This window comes from Rhipicephalus microplus, unplaced genomic scaffold (genome assembly GCF_043290135.1).
Source record: "Rhipicephalus microplus isolate Deutch F79 unplaced genomic scaffold, USDA_Rmic scaffold_15, whole genome shotgun sequence".
In the NCBI taxonomy this organism is placed as follows: domain Eukaryota; kingdom Metazoa; phylum Arthropoda; class Arachnida; order Ixodida; family Ixodidae; genus Rhipicephalus; species Rhipicephalus microplus.
Genome location: NW_027464588.1, coordinates 12,250,413 through 12,274,067, shown reverse-complemented (window position 1 = coordinate 12,274,067; position 23,655 = coordinate 12,250,413).

Here is a 23,655-nt window from a genome sequence, read left to right as displayed (position 1 = left end):
ATAATATACTTTTCCTTGTGTTGAAACCTGCTTGTTTTACTCACCCAACACATCTGTAAAGATGCCGTGAAAACACCAAGGAGCTGATGCAGCAAGGTTGAACACATGTCCAGGGATTCCACCATTCCTAAGCAGCCCTACAGCCTCCACAGTCCTGCAACCATTTGTAAATAAATATAGTTCTACCCAAAGTTCTTGGTTTACAGACACACATGCAAGACGCATAACCACTCTATAGGAAGTTTGCATGATAATGCGCTGGGTAGCAAAACGGATGCCATTATCAAGTATCCAGGCCTGCCGCTTCTTTCTTTCCGTTCTTAATTAATCAATCCATGGTTAATAAATGTTCCCCCAATGTGAAGTGTACTGGCAGTCCAGTGAAGAATTGCAATGTATTTCAAACACAGTCCAATTCATGGCAAGTAAGCATGCAATAGCGATTTGTCAGCTGTTCGAGAAAAGAGCATGAAGTTTAGCTAAAACCCAAGTTTTTTATAAACACCATTCAATTTGATATAAAAGTTGTGAGCATTATTTGAAGGAACATGGATTCATGTTTAATCAATGATTTCTTATAATGTACTGATATGAATGCAACTAACTGAATATGAATTGATAATTTTTGCTTGAGAATTTAGAGTTATGAACACTATCGCACTTGCCAGCTGCATCTTGTCCAAAACAGTGGCAAGATAGGCTAGTTTCTGTACGTAAGCAGTAATGAGCAGTGCAAAGTAACAACAAGAAACACCAGTAACAACAGTATAGGGCAAGCACAGACTCCCAACTGTACAATTTATTGCACAAAAGTTCGCCTGAATATCAGTCCGACAACTCGTGCAAATGAAGGTCCAGTTGGGAATGAACAAGTTACGAAATCAACAATGCCTGCTTTCACTAACAGGACCCTCATTCACATAAAGTATGCAGCGATAGGCCCCTACCAAGGTACGTCAAAGCATGATGTCACTGGCACATGTAAAAGGGGTGGCTGGAAAAACACTCCTGCTGGTGGCTCAGCCCGGTACAGTCGTGCGGTGTTTGGGGCAAGTTTTAATTTTTCAAAGCTTACACTTCACGTTACAATGTCGACATTAGCTGTAGTATGTGTCAGCAAACGTCTAGCTGTGTGGTAAACTGTGTGGTAAAATATTTGCTAGGCTGTCTGTTTATCTTGAAGAAGTGAACACACATAATGGCCTGTGCGAGGAACAGCGGAATAGTCTTCAAAAATATGCACTGTTGATTGCCGCATGTAGTGTGCATTGAAAGGTATTGAGAATATCGGTTCAACTGAGAATATTGTGTCTGGTGTGTGCAGTGTCCATAACAATGTGTCTTGTTTGCCAAGACGTTAGCACTCAGGGCAGGGACCGGTCGATGAAAAAACTTGATTCGACATTTTAGTCAAGGTAAATATGCACTTGACGCGACCATCTGCGAGTGGGTACATCTCGGTGTTTGCGCTGTGTGAAGAAAAAAATTGCATGGTCACCGGGCTGGAAGATACCTTGTTTGTGCTGAAACAGCCAAACACCTGATGAGTTAGATGAGAAATATTAACGCATCAAAACTATAAGTGCTTGCATCAGCAACTACACAACAGCGTGATAACCGCACCCCTGCCACACAGCAGCGAAACATATTTTGAACATGCTGGCAGTGTATTATTTTATAAAAAGCAACTCTGGCAGATTACAAAATCTCACATTGTGCATGCAAGTTTTCTTCAAATTCAGGCGTACAATGTAGGTGCTGGCCGGTACATTATTAGTTACAAGCAAAAGCGTCTTGCAGGTACATATGCAGATTGCACGAACACCTCTCTCTCTACACTAGGCACACACATTATATCTCTCAACAAGCACACGCCACTTTTTAGGGGCATAATAACGCTCTACCGTGAACGTATGCTAATCAACCCACTTAGGCGGTTGGCTAGGTGAATCGAGCCAAGTTACAAATTGTATCGCCCGCGAACGTAAACAAAATGCTGCTTTGCATCAAATGGCACTGCAGGCTTCGTTTAATCAACAACGCAGCAAGCGCCATGTGCGTCTTCCTCACTACATTGCACATATGAAAAAATCGATCACCATACACATGCATGTTGCCGCAGTTGTCTCGAATTAGCTCCAGTAAGGCCGCGCCAATGCACCATGGCTCTGCTGGCGTTAGCGTTGTCAAAGCGAATCGGCAACCGCACTCGCAAAGGCGCGCAAGGTTGCCGTTTCACGACGCCTCGTTCGAGTGCAGCAACACACACTTGCACTGAGTGGCATACTTGGTCTACATAAAAAAGTGTCCTCCTTACCTTCAGTCTCTTTCACACTGTCCTGAGGGAAGCAACCACAGGCGTCAGCCGTCACCTCAGAGTCCTTCGAGCGCCCGCCCAACCCGCCGATTCCTTGGACGACTCGCACTTGATCCGCACTCGAACAACCGCGGGAATAGGGCGCAATCTTAGCACATCTTACGAACGAGGAACGGCCCTTCCTTGCGTAAATTTAACATTTCGTGCAGCGCGAACACATGAGAGATGCAACGAAACGGTATGCCTACGTTAACAAAGAAGACAAACAACATGTGGCTTTAGCTGTGAATGGATTTGACTTGGATATCTGTGTCGCTGCTATGAACTGAAAAAAAAGTACGTTATCTGGCAAAATAACTTTAAAAGTGATAAACGGTTATTCAAAAAACAAGTTACAACTTATGAATATTTTCAAAGGTCTGTTTTGTTTTTGTTCTAGCAGACGACAGCCTCCTACTGCTTCTACGACTAACGTAGTGCGGTTTCACGTTCGGTGCGTGTCGCCGACGCAAAGCTCTACAGTAGTGATATCAGAGTTATCAACTCTCAATGAATCATAGGATGGCTACAAAGCAGTAACATTTTGACATAGTGCAGTACGCAATCTTTCAAGGTATGACATTTCTTTGCTCTGAAGCAAATCGAAGCAAGCCGGCCGGCGCAATCAGCTGACATCGCCGCTACGCGAGGCATGGTCGTGCGCAATAGCGTCGCGCCCCGCGCTCGATTTGTCATCAAGCGATAGAGCTACTAAGTGGAATACAGCCAGATGCAGGGATTAATGGCGTATCATTCTAATTCCCTGTGGTGGCCGACTCAATCGCAAGAGAGCCCCGGGAAACAACCTTCAACTGCTCAAGCTTCTGTGTGGGTGTAAAAATACTTCTTTTCATCTGCGGCGGGGCAGCAATCTATAGTTGAAAGACATGCGAAAAGCATGTGACGTATATACAATCACAAAACATATGCACACAACAATAGATACGATCGCATATGGTACATATATATGCCAACACATAGCGTGTTAAAAGCAAATTTATATATACAATTTAAACTGCACTCTTCAGCGCGATTAGCTCAGCAATTTAACGCGCTCAGTTCACGTACACAAGCTCAACTGAGTGGCGCAGGTTCGAATCCCGCCATGTCAAATTTCTTTTTTGTTTTTTTTCAACGTTTTCATTGTACTGCTATCTTTTCTAATGCCTTAGGTTCTAAAACAAAATAAAAGCAATATTGCGTTCAAGTACGTATGTGGGACTGTGTTTTTTGCGCAACAGTTATTAGTATTTTTATTTTTCATCATTAATTTTTTAATTTATTTTATAATATACCAAAAGTAAGGACTAAGGGGAACATTGGGTCTGCTTGATTGTGAAGGGACTCGAGAAGTGAGATAACTCAAACCAAAAAATTTATTTGAGATAAAACTGAGCATTTCACAGCCGGACCAGTTTCTTCAAGGGTAGGCCCTAGGTATGCGCGAGACTTGCTATATGACTCATCTCAAGCTGTGGCAGCTGAGGGAAGGCAATATCACCGAGAAGCAGTTCCAAAATATATTTTGGTTGATGTTTTTTGATTCCTCCAAAATAAGGGCTGCACAATTGTGATCGAGCCAAACCAAGAATTGCGGGCACGAAGTCATGAGACAGAAAATGAATAACGTTGATTGTTTGAAAAATTGCCTTTAATAAAAGGAAGAGTTATGGAGTGCTACGTAGCTTAACTCGCAGTAGGAATTATATATATACATATAGATAGTTTAAAATGGACAATGTTGCACACACAGATATTGGTTAAATTTCTTTGCAGCACAGTTGAAGCATCTATGTAGAACTGAAGCATCAAGAGAAGCTCATGCGTCCTCACTTTATTGCGCTTTACATAGCTTGTATGCGTCCATGCAGCCATGATATGATATATTTTAAAGCATTTGTTTAACCTATAATCTTCTTATTCATTAAAGCTGGCCCATAAGTTGTGTCTTATGTAGCACTACAATTAAAGCGTAATCTGCATGGTGGTCTGAAACAATGCTTTTGAAAATCTCAAAACAACCCAGCTCTATACACGACCATCCGAGCATCAATGATAAGCACCATTATATGTCCGTACATATCAGTTGTGCTCTCATACTTAATTATTTTTCTGAACACTCCCTCTGCCCCTACCTCGTTTCTGTCGTGAAGCTGTGGCAAGTTGTGTATAGCTGTATTTATAGTGTAGGAGCACATACTATCAATAAAAATTATTTTAGGCTACATGCAATTAGTTTTCGTAGATTTTCATTTCTTTTGTCGGTGCTCAGGAGAGCTAAGCTCAAGGTCGATATTTTAAAATGACATTTCTCTTTGCCAATGTTAATGAGAACAGTTTCATTAATATTGACAAGTTCTTTCACATTGAGTTTAGTTCTCATTATTATTGTTTCTACCAAAAAACAAGCCCTTGAAGTTATGCTTTTTTGCTTGATTTGTTTTCGTGTGACAGCATGCAAGTAAATTGACAGTTATTGTCATTCCTTGTGAATGACAAACATTCCGTTTGACAGATTTTAGCACCTGGTCATCTGCAGAAGTTGTATTCATTCTGGAAAAGGGCGAACAGCGGTGACTGACAACACAGACTAGCCTGCGTTATTTTTTTGTACTATATATGTCACTGTGAATTCATTTAAAACTTTATAGAGCTCGGATTTCCTGCTGAAAATGTGACAACAACTGTACAGTTTCCACATTTTTGCAACAATCCACATGCCTTTCATACACTATTGCACATTTTCGTAAGCACCTTACAATCTGCATTTTCCTTATGAAAGCTTCTGTACACTCCATACACTTTCCTTATCCTTCCATATCTTCCATAATGAACTCTCCGTATGCTCCATAAGTTTTCTTATCTTTCCTTATACTCCATAAAAAGCTTTCCGTATACGCCATACATTTTCCTTATCCTTCCGTATACTCCATAAGAAGCTTTCCGTAAATGCCATACAACTTCCGTATATTTTCATAAAACTCCTTATGTTTTCCGTATGTAGCATAAAAAAATGTTACGGAGTCCATATATTTTCCGTAAGATTTCATACGGAACGTTTCAGTAGGGTTGGTATTCCCATTTTTTATTTACACAAGGAAGCACCACACGAAATGAGGAAATAAATCATTTGTTGTCCTTTTCTGGCGAATCGCTATCATAGAAAACAGACGTAATATTTTATAGCCGCGTTAGGTAGCTAAGCACTCACTTTCCTGCCAATGCGGCTGCTTTTAGATGAAGGTCAGGTCTCTGAAACACTGGAGGACTCTAAATGTGTGATCATACAATACGCACATGCGCTGAAAATTAGTCAATAATCATCCACTACAGCATACTTTGTATTTTTAATACGGTTTATCGCGTACGTGAAACCCGAAAAGTACTTACCATATGTTTGTTCTTGTACAAATTCCACTGAGCTACACGATGCCTGAATTTTCAACTTTGAAAGTCTAGAGTTTGCGTGATTCAAACAGAGCAATGTGCGACTACTCGAATCTATTCTGCAAGTGCATCCTTTCTGTAGGTAAAGCAGTAAACTCTTAAAAAAAATAAGTGCAGTCATGCTAAACGCGAGTATTTGGTTATTTTAGGCGTAGTTTACAACGTTCGCATAATCCCTGTACTAATCAGCACCTACGCTTTTCACCCTTGACAACCAGTTTTCTGAGCGCGCGTAACTACAGTTGGTCACAACTTCAGAATAAATACCCCCCCCCCCCTTTAAGTACGGCAGCACGCCTCTCATTCACCTCTGCAACAAAGACACGATTGACAATTTCTATTTAAGCCTAAGCACTTTTTCACTGATACTGCTGCCAATACTATGCATATTAATAAATAACAGTTCCTCATTTGTTATTAAAATTTAACCGTTGGGTGAGCAGTGAAGTCGGATTTTTCAATGAAGATTGGAAAGTAAAAATTTCGACCAAGAACTTTCGAAATTAACATATGCCTGCACGGCCAAGTTGTATGCCTCGAATACGCAAAAATTCCTGACGTCACGTAAATAAGCCAAAAATCTTAGTGGGTTACATATGAAAATTTTGTCAGGGTGTATCGATAACTGCTCTGGGCGGAGCTTTCATTCATTCTTAGGCTGTAACCGAATATAGGTGACTACTAAGCCACCTCTCCTATGAGATGCTTTGTAGCTACAACATCGTACTATGCAGTAATTGTGAGAAACTAGCGCAAAATTTAGAAAAAACTTCCATATTTGTATATACGCAGGAATAACACAACTAGGTTACGTGACGGCGCACATACAGCCGTCAGCACCTCTAACTCGAACGCTCCAACCCATGGCTTCAGCTCACTTGGACTGAGGTCAGCGCCGCCAAACGTTGAAGATGATATACTGGCTGCAGTTAATACTAGATAGAGCATGCGTCGGTTTCACTAATGAATTTCTGTTTCCAGTCTATGTGGCTGACGGGTCAAATACACTCTTTGGGCATCCCTTTTTCGCCACGCTTCTCTCTTGGCAACGTTTTCGTGCGCGCCCAAGGCGTTCCTTGTATATTTACCTTGAAAATGAACCATTGCGTGTGACAGCTTCTGCACCTGTCGAGCTGGAATTCACAGCTGCTCATCAAAAGAAATTACATGTATAAAAACCAAAGCAAACGCACGTTCGTGTTGTTGGTAAAAGTTGTACCATAATAAATCTGGAATGCGATGGCGTTGTTGATGTTCTCATTCATTTATTTTCAGACAGCGTGAATAGAGCTGTTCTCACAATTTAGAGTATGCCTTCCTGTTCGGTTCTTGCTGTACGGAAGATGCGGTCTTGGTTTTTTTTTGCATTGTATCCACGCACCTTCCACTTGCAACACGCACAAATCAAATGTTAGATCTGCGTACTTACATTTAAGTGCACAATAATTAACCACAGTTGGTCAAAATTTCTGGAGCCCTGAGCTACGACACCTCTCATAAAAGAATTGTGGTCCTGTGACGTCATACCACAAATACCATACACGAACAAATATTGCGCTCCAAGACCCCATCTTCCGTGCAGCGTAAACAATGCAGGAAGCGTGAAGCGAACAGGAAATCGCGAATACGGTTTCATTCACGCTGTCTGAAAATAATCAATCTCAACATGAACAATGCCAGCGAATTTCAGATTCATTTATAGTGCAACTTTCACAAACACCACAAAAGTGCGTTTTCTGTGCTTTTATGCATGTGGTTTGTTTTTAGAAGCAGCTGAAAATTGAATCAGGAAAGGTGCATAAGTTATCGCACGCACTGGCTCATTGTCAAGATACGTATACGAATACGAATGCCCTTGGTGTGCGCGATAACGTATACAGCAACGAGCGAAATGTGGCGAAAACGGGACGCTAATTTAGTGAATTCGATCACCGGTCATGTAGACCATGTATACTGGATCCAGAAATGTCCCAGTGAAACCGACGTGCACTCCTTCTAATGTCAACTGCAGCTAACATGTTCATTTCAAAGCTTGTTGGCACTGACCTCAGTCCAAGCGAGCCGAGGCCAGACGTCGCAGAATTCGAGGTAAAGGTGCTGACAGTTGTACGTGCAGTAAGAAGGTCGCAAGTGAATATATGCAAACCATCTAAAATAGATAACCGGTACATGGCGTGCTATTGAAAGTAGGATCATAAATAACCTTCAATCTTCTGGTAGTGCAGACAGAGGGTACATGGAAGCCAATATCTGTGCGCGCCTTTGTGTGGGTTCTCGTCTGTCGTACGTCTATGCAGTTATATACGTAGTTGCGGTGTATATTGACCCTGCAAATTTTTCACGTAATTATCACGCCTTGATGAGTGAAGGCGGACGATGCCGTTTTATTTTTTTCAAGCTTTTTCTCTCATAGTCTTTTGCAATAGATTGTACCTAATATGACATTGAACACAGACAGGTGCACAAAACAGGAGTAAACTTGTAGGTGGGTAATTGTAGCTAGTACGGTTACTAAGGCGTAAACGTGGTGTCTAACTACCTAATGATAGACTTAACATTTCAGTTAGTGCTAATCCTCTATTACCTGGTGGCAAATTTTACTGACTTGGATTTTACTACCTTTCTTTACTAAGAAGTTACCCCCTTTTGAATCAAGCAAACGGCTAGTATTTATTTATAAAGTATACCGAATTTTTTTTTCGAAAAAGTACAGGCTTTCACTCGTGTACCACTTGGACATGGCTAGGCTATTTTGCTTTTTTCGTTCACCACCCTAACAGATGAACAGATCTTGTGGCTACGCTAACTTTACAATCACACTGATGTTGCAAAATCACCACACTTTCTATATACTTATGCGTCTTGTAAAGTCTTAGGTGGTTATAACACAGCGTTCTTGATTTTAATTCTGGTGACATCGCGCGTTGTAAGCTCAAAAACACCCGCTTCTGCTCATTGTAGCAGGCAAAAAAAAGAGCAACTGACGAAGACAGGACACAGAGAAGCTGCCGTGTTAGGTGTGCTGCACCATAATCCAGGTAAATAACGGAAATACAAGAGAAGTTTTGACACAAACATACAAGGAAAGTAATTGTAAAAAGATTACGAAAAAAATAAGAGATTAACATGGGCAGACACGTGACGAATGCTAAAGAGATGATAAAAATTTGCCTCCCACAGTAAACAAGCCTACCTTTATGAATGTTTGAATATTGATCACGAAGTACTCTTTTGGTCTGAGTATCCCTTTGGGATAACGCCAACGGCCTTTCACAGCGTCAATCGTCTCTGCCGTATTCTCAGATTTGTTGGTCATAAGAAACATGGTCTTTGGTTTTCCTCCTTAATGGTTGCCAGGTTAGAAGCCCTACATCCGGATCGCATATCAAAAGAGATACGAGTAGCTTGCTCCGCGCCCTTCGATATAGGGTATTAGGCTGTAATGCTTCCTAGGATTTTCTTGCTCTTCCACGTCCTTGAAAGCCCGTCAAGGCACTCGGTAAAGACTATGTGCACTCTCACTGGCGTAGCATCTATTCTGCAGCTTTATACCTATTTATGTGTCGTTCATTTTCGCCCTTTGAACATTGCCAGCTTGCATGCTTAACGTATGTTGACCCGGTCTGATTGGACAATTTGTTTCTGGACTGCGAATGAAATATTCTAAGTTGTGCAGAATAACTGCCGTGCTCTAATAAATATGAAGTAGCAGTATATATTGCTAATTTTGTTTAATATTCTTTGAGTTGCGACATTGGCTCTTCCCTTTACGTTGCTGTAGGCCTTTCTCTGTTCAACAAGTGGGTACTTTCTACGCCCAAAAAGAAATAATTCTTTTGAACACAGATTCAGCAAAATAATTTGTTACTGGGCGTGTTTGTCAATATCGGAAAAGCAGGATTAACTAAAATATTTTGAACTATTATGAAAATGACTAATATCGTTTAGAAACTAAAATATGGCTCTTTATTCAATCAATTGAAGAATGAAAGCAATAAATAAACTCTAGGCTGGTTTAAAAAGGTGCCAAAATAACTCGGAAAGATGCGAGTGTTGTGTACTATACTAAACATAATATTGCGGCAGCGTACTAGCTCGAGTACAGATGCCTTTCAATGTATTTTTTATACTTTTAATTCTCAAAGCATGTCCTTAGCCGCCATACTCTGAAGCTGGGTATTATCGGTTCAACAAGTGGGTACTTTCTACGCCCAAAAAGAACACAGATTTTGAACACAGATTCAGCAAAATAATTCGTTACTAAGCGTGCAATTATAGTGCGAACTATTTCTGCTACTCTAAAATGCTAGTCCCTACACGTGAATATTCAGTCTGGCAAATTATTCTACAATCTTAGCTAGTCGTCCAGCAGATTTGCCGTCGGATATTTATTTCAAAAGGAGTCAGTCATTAGGCCAAAAGTAATCAAAGTAGCCAAGCTCTAGAACCTTAGCGCCAGTGTTTTACTTGAAATATTGAAGAGATTTATTATAGCTGTATCTTTTATATTTCAGCAATGAATATTATTGTTTTGAATCAGCAGCAAAATAGAAATAAGAGCACAGATTTTTCACACTCATGCGTATTCTTCAAGCAATAGGCAAGCTGTAAATAAATAAAAAAACTCTTAAATTTTGTGTGCCTTTCGCATTGACAATGTGGACGAGTTGGAGAATTCGCGAGAGAAAGATTAAGATTAGAACAATTCAGCGAATGAGTCAATAGGTATAACTTTATCGTCTATAGAAGCAAGTCGCGGTATGCGATGTTTAGTAGGCACCGTATTGCCAGTCCACTTTTGTTTTGCTGCGGATATTTTCCGGCAAGCTTACACGCAGTTACTCGTGATGCATTAGCATGAAGAACTTTTTGTAGCGTTTGAGCAAACCTGCTAGTCAAAAAGCGAAGTGAAACTTTAGCGATTCATCTTAATTTTGACGTTACTACATTTTCGTTTTAGGGGCGAAGCTCCTTATAGCGATACCCGTTTGTCCCTCGTAGCCGTTGTAGTAGTGTGCAACAAGTATAACATTTTGATCTCCAAGGTGGTGCCGGTGAGAGATTTCTTCTGTGCGTTGTTGAACAATAAAATATATTGCTCAATGTACATGCCAATGGCTGCTAAGCCCGAATGAGAGACAAAAGAATTCTGTTTTTAGTTACCGTGCACGCTGCAAACTTTTTATTGTTCAACAACGCACAGAAGACAAGAAAGGGTTGCTACGTTATACTCGCTGGACGTAACCTCCTTGATTTTAGAAAGTTGTAGCGAGCGTTGGGCCGCAGTGCCAATAATACAGTGAACAAGTATATACCATGAACTCGAGGTGGTAAAAGATGGGAAGTAGGCACGAAGCGCAAGCCGTAAGAAAGTGTGTGTGTGCCTCCTCTCGTTCAGTCCTTGGAATGTCAGCTGGATGACGGTGCTTCTATATGAGGAATATATGATGAAAAGATGCGACATAGTGGTAGTGTTGAATAGGTGGACGAACGGACACACAGACAGATGCATTGATGGACGCATGAACGGACGCAGGAGCAAATGCATGGACAAAAGCAGGCACGGACGCACAGTTGATCGTACGGACGCAGGAACCGACGCACGCAAGGACAGGCGGATGGACGTACGGGTGGCCACACAGACGCACGCATAGATGGACAGGCGCAAGAACGAATGGACGGGCGGATGCTTCACCCCACTATCCATCATTCATTCCGTGGATATTCTGCCATTTTTATATATTTATACAAATTCGCGAAATCATCCAATTCCTCGGCAATCTCCCATTTAAGTTTGAAGTTTAAATGAGGAAGAACAAGTAGTCAGTTCTTCTATAATTAGAGGTGTGCCTGGCTTGTGTCGAGATGTCTCGATGGATGTATACCAGGCGATTGACGGGCAGCAAGACATGCGAATGCATCACCCAACACTTTAGAAAAAAGTTCAAAACGAAGGCTAGTTACTAAGCTTTCTCAGTTTTTTTTTCAAAAAATACAAAATAACACAACTAAATACGCCGAAATAGAAGTTTAAGGCCGCCAGAGTAGCCATGACACTAATAAAAAATTTTTGTCCTTAACAGGATCGTAAAGTCATGAATTAAGCGCGACGTCGGCACCCGGCAACCTTGTCGTCCTGAAAATAGGCGAGACTTAAAACTTCTGAATTATTGACCAAAAATATAAAAATAAATAAACACAGTTTCTTCACTTTGGTATTGAATTATAAACATCACGTGTTTGTGTGATTCTTGTCTCGAGTGAGAACTTATGCACAAAAAAGAGTATTCTAAACATAACAAGCATTGCAATATTCACTGTCACTATGTGTATGCTTCGTGAAACAAACAAACGGTTTTGTAAAACTACCCCTGGCCCAAGCAAGCTTAAATGAGCAAATAAGTTCATCTGTGCATGCATTGTGCATTATTTGTTATGTGAACACATTACTTCTGAAATACGCGAAATATGCTGCGACACCACAACACATACGAAGAGCTTTACTATTACAGCTCAAAAAAACCCTAATTAAGTGCGACAAGCGTGCAGCACATGCACCGCAATGCCTAAATTTATAGGCAACAAGTCAACGCCATACTATGGATTTTCACGCAGTTCCGGCGAATAATCTTGTAAGTTTGCGTTTACAACGTAGTCAGTGAGATTCGTGCAGGAGAAAATCCTGAAAGCAGCAGAGTAAGGAAGCGTCACGCCGCCCTTAATTAAAGGCTAAAGAAGTAGAAATAATATCGCATCCTACGTCACTCCGCGTAAACAGAAATTGTGCTGACCTTTCTGAAGCGTGGCAGGCGACATTCTCCGTCACAGCACTCGCTCTTGCCGGCTTCCTATATGAGCAACGTAAACGAATATACCGGAGACAAAATGTCGATTCGATGTGCATGAGCCGGCGCCCGGGCCTTTGACTCTGGTGAGGAAAAAAAACAATCCTGCTAAGCTTCCTCTTGACAACACCCGGGAGTCACGTACGAAAAAATTGACGCATTACACAGTGCCACTGTGGAATTCCTTCCATTGAAAATAGCCTCGTAGCACCGGTGTCCTTGAAGTATGCGACAAAAAGCATAACGATCGCGTTCAAAGTAAAAAAATAATCAAATGTGATGCCGTCTTTTCTCAGCCAGTTGTGAGTTTGATTGTTGTGATGATGACGACAACGATGAATATCGCGCATTTGTAATAATAACCAGTGGAGTTCTTCATTAACCACCCTTATACGAGAAAGGCTCCTGTCAATGTGAAATGAAACGTCATTCAAGATTACTATAAAAGTGCAGAAAAAAGATAATTTTTCTCCACCAATCTGTTACCGGCAATATTTTGCAGAAAAAATACATTTTATTTCATGCGTTCCATTAGGTTACATATAAACAAAATATGAAAGATGAGAATCACCCTTTGGCAAGAAATCTAGTCGCGGCGAAGGTGGCAATGAAATATATTTGTGTTCCCGCTTCTCAGCAGTTGAGAAAAACTTCTGTTCTTTGAAGGTTGCTTAGGGTCGGGGAAAACAAGCTGAACTGCAAGAACTCATGATTTAAATTCGTTCTCTCTTTTTGTACCAATGCATAGAGTGTCCTGTGAAAATGAATACTCAGTGAAGCTGAATTGTCGGCCATAACTTATCCTTCACAACAGCGTGGACAGATGACTTCATTTGTGAAGGAGATCCTAGCATATTCACACTCGCATACATTAAAATAAAACCATGTCCAGAATAAGGCAGTCAACGCTTCACAGAAGGAAAAGGAAAAGAACAAGAAGTGGTTCTGCAACTGCATGTCACAAAACTACTTGTATGAATCCATCTACTTCACGCCTCATTTGGTCGCAGAGAGAGCCACTGTCGTAAATGTTTGGTTAATAAGAATATTTTTTTATACTAGTCTCACCTTGCTACTTTTGTCCTTGTAGATGCATTCAAGGTCGTTTTCTCCACGTGTTATCAAGGCGAATGTACTGTTTATTCTGCTTCGCTTCAAAAGTTCACGTGGTCGCTCCTTCTCAGTCCCAAAGAAAAAATGACTCTCTTACGATTCCCAACGTGAGCCGAGTGACCATTGGTGCAGTAGACACACCGTATTATTCCGAGTTGTGAGTCTAGATAGTGGTGCACAAATCGGCCCTCTCAGTACACTATATTATCTGTTTCAGAGCTATGCTTAAGAGATCTGTATATTAGGAATGTGTCTTTTTTTTACTGAAATCAAAATGAAGAAAAAAACACTAATCTGAGCACTGCGGATGCGCTCATATAAGTATTTTGTGTTTGTACAGCGTATTTGACAAGACCTAAAGCGTGCTGTACACTGCAAATATTTCTTTCATACTTGAAAGTTGCCTAAACGTGGAATGTCAAAAAGAGAAACAAGACTGACAGGGTTTCAAACAGGGAACATGTTCTAGCTAATGAGCAACGGGAGTAGATATGGAGCTCAATTCTCTCGAAAACATATCTAACGCTAGCAGAGTGGGACTTATTTTTAAATATATAGGTTCTGTCACCCAAAAATAGTGCTGTTGAAGTTAGCGCAGTGTGATGACTTTCTTACGTACCTTTCTGCGAACTTTTAGTATGTTTTCAAATTCAGTTCAGAAACACGTTCATTGCAGTGCTAGTTATATCGTTAGACAACCAATAGAAACCAAGGTACACTCAAGCCACAAGAGGTATAAGGAACATAATTCGTAGTATTTTACGATAATACACCTGCAGTTATGACAAAGGAGAAATAGATCACTGTTTAAGAAAGCAACTATTCCAGTGAAGACTCAGCCTGCAAGCTTCGCATAGCCTGTTGTACCACTTGAGCCATAGCAGATCGCCTGTCTTTCCATTTTATTATGTATTTTTGCAAACGCAATCCTGAGTGTGTTAACTGTTAAGGCGAGCAATATCGCATGATAAGTTGTTATTACGCCTGCACCGTAAGACTACACGGTTGAAAGTTGATCCCCTGAGAAAGCAGTGCACTTTTATTTTAGTATGGAAATTGCGTGTTCACTTGTCAGGCTGGAGAGTTACGGTGAGTGAATTATACCAAGCTTTAGGCCATTGAGTGGTCTAAAAATTTTATTATCTATTTTATTAACCCGAGTGATGGATTGCCAAGACTTTCGCTTTTTTATTGTAATGTATTTTATTTGTAGTAATTTGAAACCTGCGTGAACAGTCACTTTTCGGCGCTATCAACTCATTTTTGAGGGAAGGAAGTAAGAGAGGGTAGACGTAACGCTGCTCTTTTGTGGCTGTGATACATGAACCAAGTGGAATTGTTTGAGCGATAGTGATCAGAGCAGTGCGAATACTTACACTGGGACGGCACGTTATGCATCCGTCCACATGGTCCACTCTATCTTGTGAACCCGCAAAAACATCGCTGCTATAAAGTAGAGCCAACGTGGATAATAGAAAACTAGCGGAGTAAATTGTCAATCGAATGCGAAAGTCGAAGGCAGACAATTAAGCGAAAAACGACATGAAATGAGCTTAAAGCATATGACCCCATAAAGTTTAACATTCATATTATTAGCATTCTACCAACGGAGTTCTGCACCAGCTGGCAGCAGTACAGGTCAGGTATTGTTCATAGAGACTCTGCTATGGTACTTTAATGATTGGTTTCTTGCTTAGATATGTCTCACTTCGCATCTGCAAACAGCGGTAGCCTGTAATCTGCTTCATCTTCTGAATGCCCACCTATCATTATTCTATTCACCTCATTTTTTCTTGTTCGGTTATTGTTACATATACTGCTTACTGTTGGGGCCATCACATTTCTGCATTGCATGTAAGAGTGCCACTTAAAATAGCTCACTCTTTTCTTTCTCCTGCAACAACACTCAAAACGCCTCTTACGGAACTCACTACTGGTTTACACTTCCATCAGCTTGCATAGGCAGTTGTTCTTTTATTTACATTTCTCGCCTGTTCAGACATGTCTGCATTTTACAATATTGTGTTCTCTCTCACATTCCATTGCAGTCGACATAAGCCTCACTCGCCATGTGTTTTTTTATATTCAGGCCGCCAGCCCAGGCATCTGAAGGCATTAGGCTGTGCTCAATACATAAGCTTTCTCTTTATATAAAACAAGCAAATGCAAATGTAACTGGCTGTCGATAGTTGCGTAATGACGCCACCACTAACGTCCAATATACCAGCGCAGCAGCGGTACGCTCAAATGTTCTTGTTAAGTTTGTAGTGCTGGTTACACGAAACGTAATGTTGAATCGTACGCTTAATTTTATTTGTTTTTGCTTTGAGGGAAGTGTAAGAGGTGGATCGGCGTTAAGTGAAATAGTTGTGTGTGCATCATGGTTCTACCAGGAACGTTGAGTATACTGGCGTCTACTGGTGACTACAGTGTGTAACTTAACGGTCTGACATGACGTCAGCACTCCCGTTAGAGTGAAGCTGTCAGTGGTATTGTAGCAACGGGTACTTTACAGTATCGTGATATGAATATTACACGTAACTTTCGTTGGCATATTCCCATGGGGTAGAGCAACTCTTGAATATAGCTTGTGGATTCATAGGAACACAAATTAAAAGATTTTTAAACTGCCACGAAGTAAACTGAACATTGTAACCACAATTTACGTTAGCCTGGTTTAGTCTGTTACATGTTTACAACAGTAACATTGGTTTATTTCTTATAGAGTTACATAGCCAGCACTGCAGCCCAAATCAAGTAGCAACGACCCTATAGAGCGTCTACTTAAAAGCAGCTTGAAGACGTGGCACAGATTTGTGGTAGAATACCTGATTGACTCGCAGAAAGCTAATATTCACTTTCTGCTAGCATGCTGATTTTTTTTATGTTTTAGTTCTTGGGTTCTACGCTGCCGATGTCACTTTCATTAACTTTCTAACATTAAAGTTACTAATGTCTGTCCTCCCCATTACAGGGAAGTATAAGATGGCAATCACACGTGCCACAGATGGTGTGCCACACATGGTGGCAGGACAGGTCTAGCCTGCGTGCACAAGAGCGCGTTAAAGTGATTCTAGTCGTCACCAGGCAGTTATATTCCTCAACCTATCTTACCACCCCACAGACGATTCAGTCTACACCAAGCTAATGAGGCAATCACAAGAGCACAGAGATAGGTAGATAGATAGATAGATAGATAGAAACACTGAAACTACCTGAAGAGAGATAAAATTGCTTCTAATTTTAAAAAGTTGACAGATTCCACGTACAGTAGGAATCAATGATATGCGAAGCCTGAATGAGAAAGGTTGATATGTCCCTTTAAAATCAGCACAACGTTACGAAATGGAGGTAAACTATGTCGTACATGACTACCACGTCATGATTATTATGTTCGGATCTGTCGTTTACCTATGTCATCTATTCACGTCACGTGATACAAAATTTAGTATATGCGGAGCTAGCGAAATGCCCGCGAGCAAGCTAGGAGCGTGGAATGTTGTCGTGTGCTTACATGATACGCGAGTCAGGATTATCGTGTTTGCACCAGTCGTATATTTTGTGATCCACTGACGTCACGTAGCACCAAATTTGGTATATGTGGAGCTAGCGAAACGACCACGAGCGCATAATGAAGGGCCCGATATACTCTGACGCAAGGTTGACGCACGCGTAGGCTAGGCCCAGCGAGGCCACGCTAGCAAAACGCGAGCACTCCTACAGTCTGACGCCAAGCGCGACCAGTGCGACCAGTGTCCGTCGACTCGGCCCGATGGCGACCGGCGCCAAAGGCGACATGCTGCATATCGTGCCGATGCGTTAGCCAGACAACACTGTGCATCCCTCATTTTGTGACGGAAGGACGCCGGACGCGCTGAAACACGCATGCGTCAAAGCACTGCAGCGCGGCGCGCGCATGCAGTGCTTTGGACTGCATGCGCGACAAGGCAGGACTGGCGCCTGGCGTGGCAACGCCGGTGTTACGCAACGAAATGAACGCCGGAGAGCAAGCGCACCGGTCACGTCGAAATGTATTAGTGCCTTGACTGTGGTATGTAGTCATGTTCTCACATGACATGCATCTCATGATTATTATGTTTGCACCAGTATCATACCTTCGTCATCCGTTAACGTCCCGTAATACAAATTTCGGCATAGGTGAATTTCGGCATAGGTGAATTTCGGCACAGAACGGCCGCCAGCGCACCATAAGCGTGGAATGTAGTCATATTGTTACATGACATGCCATCTCATGATTATCATGTTTGCACCAGTTACATACTTTCGTCATTCATTCAAGTGCCGTACTACCAAATTCGGTGTATGTGACACTAGCGAAACGGCCGCAAGCGCATCATGAGCAAGGCATGTAGTCATGTTGTTACATGACACGCATGTCATTATTTTCATGTTAGCGTCCGTTGCTTGTGTTCGCCATGCAGTCATGTCATACCACACCAGATTTGCAACATGCCAAATGAACCAAACCACCGCAAGAGCTGCGGGACTATGAATTGTAACTTATGACATTCATGATACACATATCATGATTTTCACATTAGGACTGGTGAAATGTGCTCTTCATACAGTTATGTTTTGCCAAACCAAGTTTAGTATCGATACCATTATCGAAACGGCCAGGAGAGCTAAAAGTCGTAGGCGGCTAGATAGATAGATGAATACGCTGAAATTTACCGAAGTTCGCTAAGAAACGCTTCGCATGTAAAAAAAACTATTGAGGGGCGGGCGTGCAAAGCCTCTTCTTCTTATGTAGCTTAGAGAATCGCGACGATTGTGTGAGCCCATGCGCAGGTTAGATATTTGCCTTAACAAAAATAAGGCCTTACCTAACTTTCATTATCAAGTTAAACTGAACACCCAACAGCCGCGTCACAATGAAGATTATAGCACTGGTCGCATATCTATCTTTCCTGGCAGAAAAATACCTACGCTAATATCTTTACGCTCCATCACGTTAGAAAAACTAACAACGCTGTTTTTTGAGAAAGCTGCATGCTGCCTTGTTCCCAATCACATATTAAAAACATCTATTGCTGTATTTATGAAAATGTGGTATAATATGTAAACAATAATTTGCAGACAAAAATAATGACAATTTCAATTATTGTTGCTGCCTGCCTGCAATATTAAAGTGCATAAATTAGTCTTATGAACGACTAAACGCATATTAATTGAGTATGTCAACAAATTTTATTTTCACCAATATTACTTCAATTTTCGACTAAAGTAATTCTTGTAACAAATCTTGAGTTTTCTCTTTCGCCGCAACGTTCTCGCCTTCATTCCTGCTTGCTTTCACATTTTATCAGTACGAGAAGCTGTTACTCCGCTTTAAAATGGCTTTGCATTTAAAGAAAAAGTAGCTTTTCTTTCACATTTTGCCCCTTTTGTAAGCGATTCACGTAAGCACGTGAACAAGAACAATAGGCAAAGTTGCTTTCCAGTGCCACGATGTACGTTTTTATGCTTTGTGTGGTAAACCTCAGTAAACTGCAGTGAACCTAGCAACTAAAATTGCGAGGCACGTTTCAAGAAAGGTCGCTGAAACATTTCTCAGTTTTGCGGTGTTTTTTTTGTACGTGATGTCATAAACTTGTTGAGAAATAAATATTTACCCTCTTTTTTAAAAATGTGGTTCTTTGCGATGAATCATCAATTATCACTTTTTGAAGTCCAAAAATACGTGTAGAAGCAACGCTGATAGCAAGTATGAATAATGCGCTTGAAAATTCGTGGCGTTCTTATCGATAGCACAATATGGTTACTAGAAAAAAAACAACACACTAGCCTTAGGGAGCAAACTCGTCCGACCAGACAGAGTGCTTATCGAGAGGCAACAGGCACCGCTCCTCGTATTTTAGCACAAGCGAATGCAAAGGCCGCTGGCTGAGTTCAATATCGATAACTGGCAAGTCGAATAAGCATAGCTGAAAATACTAATACTCTCTCTTCATCTTCGTGATTTATCGGCGCACATGAGGCCGCCAGCGATTGAACGCTGCACTGCCTCACACGCCTGAAGGCGCGCATTGTTTCTTACGAATTTTCTGAGCTCTGGCATTCAATGCATTTCAAAGAGAAGCAATTGAGGGTACTACTTTTGCAGCCGCTCAACCGAGGCACCATGAGATAAGCGTACAAGATTGTGATCGTTATCGAATGAAGAGTAATAAAAAGACAGGAAGAGAATATTTATTGATTCAGTATATGCGATTAAGTGCTTATCTATCATGGTGAGTGCCGGACACCGGGCCTACATCCATTACTCGCAAACATTACACGTGCGCATTGTTCATAATAACAATATGTGGGGTTTAACAACCTTGGTTTGACAGGTGCCGTAGTTAATAACTCAGGAAAATTTAGCTGTCTGGTGTTCTTTACCGCAGTCTGGGATCGCACGATGCAGGAGCATCTCTTTTTTAACGAAATGACACGTAGGGAATCGAGCCCATGAGATTCGGGATACCAGCCCAGCACCGCAAATGGTGGGTTACGGTTGATCGTGCGCATATTACTCTGTACAGGAATATATGATAAATATGAAACAGTGGTTTAAACAATAAACACGCGGGAATTATTGACACATGCGTTGACTATAATCTGATTTATTGAAAAAAAAACCACATCATATATTAACGGAGTGAATGCTTATGAGTAAAGTGAAGCGTCCATCCGCCCGTCCGTGTCTCCATCCGTTCGTGCGTCCAGACGGGAGGACGGACGGAAGCACGAACGGACAGGTGAACGGACGCACGGACAGATGGACAGTCGAATGAATAGATAGAAGGACGCACGGACGTACTCACGGACCGACAGATGGACTACTGGACGCACGAATGCAAGCACCAATGGACAGACACATTTATAAACGCAAGCACGGACGGACAGACGCATGAATAGATGTACGGATAGACGGACTGATGCACGACGAAACGGGCGAAAGGACGGAAGCATAGACGGACGAATGGACAGGTGGGCGGAGAGAAGGATGGATGGAAGCATGCACGAACAGACAGACGGATGGACGCATGAACGAACAGATGGACGGAAGCACACAGTGGTGGACGGACAGACAGATGGATGGATACACAGTTGGACACACGAACAAATAGACGAACGCTTCGCCCCACTCGTCTTCCTTCACTCCGCAGATATGCTGTGAAAAGCACTAACGCTATTCATAATACTGTCAAAGACATACACACAGCGCCATCTATTGAGTAAGTCACAAATAAAAAGTAGCTACATACAAACGGAGGATGTCACGCCCCTAAAATGATGTTAAGCAAAAAAACATGAAGAAAGCGCACGTGCATACTTTCAGAAAAATGCTTTCGTCATTCCTGAAAACACCACCACTTAAAATCACAACAATCATCCCCTGGTTATTCAGCTTGAAATAAACTCAATTCTAGGACAGCGCCTTTTGCGTTTTCCTTCTCTACTTGTCCGTATGTGATGGGCTGTTTTGTGTTCAGGTTAGAAACTTACAAACACCTTCAATTTGTCTCTCAGTTGTCTTTTGGCCACCGCAAAATGCGACAGCGATGGTAGCAATCAAAACCACTGCTTAACACCTTAATAATAAAAATGTTGAAGCGTAACGCATACAGATGGCACTACTGCTTTTTTGTGAAGTTGTGTGAACAAGACTATAATTAATGGGGTGACAATGTTTAGCAACATTCACGTGAAGTGAATTGCCACGTTGAAGTGCAACTCAAACAGTGCCTCTGGATGTTGAATAAATAAAACTCTTCAAATGAGCATGATCAAACAATAAAATAGGTTGGCACTGTCTGACAAGTCTGAAGCTTTTCTAAGCTAAGTACTGTAAATCTTACTTAAAATGCCAAGGTCAAAGTTTCTTGCACCACAGGTTTTTCATGAATAACAATACTTTATTCAATTACTTGATTCTCAATGCTTCGAATGTTTGTATGGAGTTCACTTAAGGTGCAGGCTACCCAATAATTGCTTCCTATTATCTTTCTTTCGACCTCAAGTGTAAAGAAGGAAGCAAAGCGTGAAATTACTCTCGTGCGATCGTGTTCCAAAATAGAAAGTGGTGCTTGCACACAGTGACTATCTATCTTGGAAACGGGAGCATTCTACATGTATTGCAGGACGACAAAGGACCTGTTCATTGGCACAAATGCTAAAGAGGAAACAAAAATGCAAGAGCTGGCGTTAGCGGCTAGCCAAGCGCTTCTGAGATACGCGAAAGAAAGAATCGTACTCTTGGACGAGAGTTGATTGTGTATGCTTATGTATGCTTCAGGTTTAGCTCACGTAGCGCCACACCCAGCGGAAGTATTCTGATTGCCTGCTAATATCGAGTGCATCAACTAAGGCTTCACACGCACTGTTAACGTTGTATTACCACGTCGTCTCGGTGCGTGCACTGTTTATCGGCTGCGAAGGACATGGTTTTCTGTTGATGTGTGATGGACGATAAAATACTAAAAATACATCCGTTAACAGAATACGCCCTTTTGGAGTAAGTGCGCCAAAACTAACTGAAATATAATTCTAATAAAAGTTGGAATAATTCTCAACAAGTGGTTAAACTGTGAAGCTGAAACATGGCCCACATATTACTAGGTCAATTCCGAACGTTCATTATTGCGGTAAACGGTTAACGTAGCGTCGGAAAAAACACTAGACGGCTCACAAATAAATGACACGACAAGCAGTACTTGTACATGCATCATTGTATCTGACCCTTATTGGTTACGTCTATGGCAAAATTTTAAGTAGTTCATGCGGCCTGTTTTTTTTCTTTCGTACTAATAATTAGATTTCGTTTTAATATTGGCGGCATGTTATCATTTCGTCCTCTTTTCCCTCTTCAGAGTTACATCGCAATTACAACTAATAGCATTGCCTATACATTTATTCGCATCATTGCCTGGTATGCCTCAATATATTTTATCTATCAAACACTTCTTCCTCATTCACTTTAGTGTTCCAAGGGTGAATGGTGGAGCTTGCTTAGCTTCTGTTGAGTACACGGGCAAGAAGGTTGGGAGCACAATGAACGAGTAAATTTCGCTTTCGCTTACACTCAGAAAATACCGCGCTTATCGTCCCGCTTCATGATGAATTTAACCGTTATGCTTATGTAAATGAGTAGTGATTGACGTTTCAAGAACCACGTGACCAAAATCAACAGTGCTTTTTCTTCAGGTCCTTGTGAGGGCAAGTCTGCGTGCCGTGGTTTTGTCATGTGCAAGCGTGAACGAGACGGGTACGCGTGTGTGGCGGATATCACACGCTCACAATTCCGTGGCTAACAGCTGAAAACATCTGCGATCACGCGTAAACAAATCATAATAGGAGAGCCATGATATGCGGCTCAGCCTGCCCGATCGGCGAGCAGCATGTGCACTCGTTACAACGAACGTGGCAAGGTGCATTACAATGCACATACACCGCCTCCCCACGCCAATTGAGAGAAATACGAAACGTTTTCACGAATGGCTCTCGAAGATCGTTCGTTTGAAAGACTGCTTTCAACCACATTTGTTGTGGATTCTGCGGAAAATCGTCCCGGCGTTTAATCCATGCAGTTTGTATATTTCTGTCGTGTTCACTTCTATACAGACACTCTTGGCGTTCAACATGAGTGCATGCATGGTGCAAACACACCAATTGTGTGATTGGGCTGTGTTGTGTGAGAAAATCCACCGTGCTCTAATAGCTCGGGAGCAGCATAGCTACCATGATGGCGTATATACTGAGGCCACTGAACTTCCATTCATGGACGGTTGAAAGATAAGAAGGTTAGTCATGCTTCAGCTATACTCTATGCCAGCAGACATTAATGATCTGCAAGAGTTTCTGGCTTCGTTGCTGCATGCGTGGTGC